The sequence below is a fragment of the Cyclopterus lumpus genome, chromosome 2, assembly GCF_009769545.1.
Source record: "Cyclopterus lumpus isolate fCycLum1 chromosome 2, fCycLum1.pri, whole genome shotgun sequence".
NCBI classification, from domain to species: domain Eukaryota; kingdom Metazoa; phylum Chordata; class Actinopteri; order Perciformes; family Cyclopteridae; genus Cyclopterus; species Cyclopterus lumpus.
The window spans coordinates 1,500,061-1,503,614 of record NC_046967.1 but is presented as its reverse complement, the minus strand read 5'-3'; positions in this window follow the sequence as shown (position 1 = coordinate 1,503,614).

Sequence of the window (3,554 nt, the reverse complement as noted above, 5' to 3'; positions counted from 1 at the left end):
CTCCAACTGGAACTGACCCCGGCGCCTCTGCCAGGCCCCGAACCCTTTCCCATCATGCACCGGGGCAGGCAGCCAGCTCCCGGGAGCCCGCGGCTCGCCGCCTGCCATCTGCCGTGATTTATAGAAACCGGCCGATGATTTATGGGCCAGTCATCTCACAATGAAGTCGCTCTCTTTCATTTGCACGCCCTCCTGACCTCGCCGCCACTCCCAGCCAGGTGGGGTGGGGGGGACATGGGGGGGGCAGGGGGGGTAAACAGGAGGAGCTTTAATGAAATTAACTTTCCACAGCGTGTGCATGCTGATGAGGCCTCAAGGACTCAGCACCACCCCGCTAAGGTCCACAAATCAAGCGCCCCATTAGCAGCCAGTGATCCGGGGACGCCTTCAAAGATTTATGAGTCTCAGCTGAATCTCCTTATAGTCACCTCATAGTCAGCTTAATGTCTCCTTATAGTCACCTTAGTGTCTCCTTAGTGTCACCTCCTACTCACCTTAGTGTCTCCTTATAGTCACCTTAGTGTCTCCTTAGTCACCTTAGTGTCTCCTCATAGTCACCTTATAGTCACCTTAGTGTCTCCTCATAGTCACCTTAGTGTCTCCTTATAGTCACCTCATAGTCACCTTAGTGTCTCCTTATAGTCACCTTAGTGTCTCCTTATAGTCACCTTAGTGTCTCCTTAGTCACCTTAGTGTCTCCTCATAGTCACCTTATAGTCACCTTAGTGTCTCCTCATAGTTAGCTTAATGTCTCCTTATAGTCACCTTAGTGTCACCTCCTACTCACCTTAGTGTCTCCTTATAGTCACCTTAGTGTCTCCTTAGTCACCTTAGTGTCTCCTCATAGTCACCTTATAGTCACCTTAGTGTCTCCTCATAGTCACCTTAGTGTCTCCTTATAGTCACCTCATAGTCACCTTAGTGTCTCCTTATAGTCACCTTAGTGTCTCCTTATAGTCACCTTAGTGTCTCCTTAGTCACCTTAGTGTCTCCTCATAGTCACCTTATAGTCACCTTAGTGTCTCCTCATAGTCACCTTAGTGTCTCCTCAGTCACCTTAGTGTCTCCTTATAGTCACCTTAGTGTCTCCTCATAGTCACCTTATAGTCACCTCAGTGTCTCCTCATAGTCACCTTAGTGTCTCCTTATAGTCACCTTAGTGTCTCCTCATAGTCACCTTAGTGTCTCCTCATAGTCACCTTAGTGTCTCCTCATAGTCACCTCAGTGTCTCCTCATAGTCACCTTAGTCACCTCAGTGTCTCCTCATAGTCACCTTATAGTCACCTTAGTGTCTCCTCATAGTCACCTTATAGTCACCTCAGTGTCTCCTCATAGTCACCTTATAGTCACCTTAGTGTCTCCTCATAGTCACCTTATAGTCACCTCAGTGTCTCCTCAGTCACCTTATAGTCACCTCAGTGTCTCCTCATAGTCACCTTAGTGTCTCCTTATAGTCACCTTAGTGTCTCCTCATAGTCACCTTATAGTCACCTTAGTGTCTCCTCATAGTCACCTTAGTGTCTCCTCATAGTCACCTTATAGTCACCTCAGTGTCTCCTCATAGTCACCTTAGTCACCTCAGTGTATCCTCATAGTCACCTTATAGTCACCTTAGTGTCTCCTCATAGTCACCTTATAGTCACCTCAGTGTCTCCTCATAGTCACCTTATAGTCTCCTCATAGTCACCTTAGTGTCTCCTCAGTCACCTTATAGTCACCTTAGTGTCTCCTCATAGTCACCTTAGTGTCTCCTTATAGTCACCTTAGTGTCTCCTCATAGTCACCTTATAGTCACCTCAGTGTCTCCTCATAGTCACCTTAGTTTCTCCTCATAGTCACCTTAGTTTCTCCTCATAGTCACCTTAGTGTCACCTTATAGTCACCTCAGTGTCTCCTCATAGTCACCTTAGTTTCTCCTCATAGTCACCTTAGTGTCTCCTTATAGTCACCTTAGTGTCTCCTCATAGTCACCTTATAGTCACCTTAGTGTCTCCTCATAGTCACCTTAGTGTCTCCTTATAGTCACCTTAGTGTCTCCTCATAGTCACCTCAGTGTCTCCTCATAGTCACCTTAGTGTCTCCTTATAGTCACCTTAGTGTCTCCTCATAAACACCTTATAGTCACCTTAGTGTCTCCTCATAGTCACCTCAGTGTCTCCTCATAGTCACCTTAGTGTCTCCTTATAGTCACCTTAGTGTCTCCTCATAAACACCTTATAGTCACCTTAGTGTCTCCTCATAGTCACCTCAGTGTCTCCTCATAGTCACCTTAGTGTCTCCTCATAGTCACCTCAGTGTCTCCTCATAGTCACCTTAGTGTCTCCTCATAGTCACCTTATAGTCACCTTAGTGTCTCCTCATAGTCACCTTAGTGTCTCCTTATAGTCACCTTAGTGTCTCCTCATAGTCACCTTATAGTCACCTTAGTGTCTCCTCATAGTCACCTCAGTGTCTCCTCATAGTCACCTTAGTGTCTCCTTATAGTCACCTTAGTGTCTCCTCATAGTCACCTTATAGTCACCTTAGTGTCTCCTCATAGTCACCTTAGTGTCTCCTTATAGTCACCTTAGTGTCTCCTCATAGTCACCTCAGTGTCTCCTCATAGTCACCTTAGTGTCTCATTATAGTCACCTTAGTGTCTCCTCATAAACACCTTATAGTCAACTTAGTGTCTCCTCATAGTCACCTCAGTGTCTCCTCATAGTCACCTTAGTGTCTCCTTATAGTCACCTTAGTGTCTCCTCATAAACACCTTATAGTCACATTAGTGTCTCCTCATAGTCACCTCAGTGTCTCCTCATAGTCACCTTAGTGTCTCCTCATAGTCACCTTATAGTCACCTTAGTGTCTCCTCATAGTCACCTTAGTGTCTCCTTATAGTCACCTTAGTGTCTCCTCATAGTCACCTTATAGTCACCTTAGTGTCTCCTTATAGTCACCTTAGTGTCTCCTCATAGTCACCTTAGTGTCTCCTTATAGTCACCTTAGTGTCTCCTCATAGTCACCTTATAGTCACCTCAGTGTCTCCTCATAGTCACCTCAGTGTCTCCTCATAGTCACCTTATAGTCACCTTAGTGTGTCCTCATAGTCACCTTAGTGTCTCCTTATAGTCACCTTAGTGTCTCCTCATAGTCACCTTATAGTCACCTTAGTGTCTCCTCATAGTCACCTCAGTGTCTCCTCATAGTCACCTTAGTGTCTCCTTATAGTCACCTTAGTGTCTCCTCATAGTCACCTTAGTGTCTCCTTATAGTCACCTTAGTGTCTCCTCATAGTCACCTCAGTGTCTCCTCATAGTCACCTTAGTGTCTCATTATAGTCACCTTAGTGTCTCCTCATAAACACCTTATAGTCACCTTAGTGTCTCCTCATAGTCACCTTAGTGTCTCCTTATAGTCACCTTAGTGTCTCCTCATAAACACCTTATAGTCACCTTAGTGTCTCCTCATAGTCACCTCAGTGTCTCCTCATAGTCACCTTAGTGTCTCCTCATAGTCACCTCAGTGTCTCCTCATAGTCACCTTAGTGTCTCCTCATAGTCACCTTATAGTC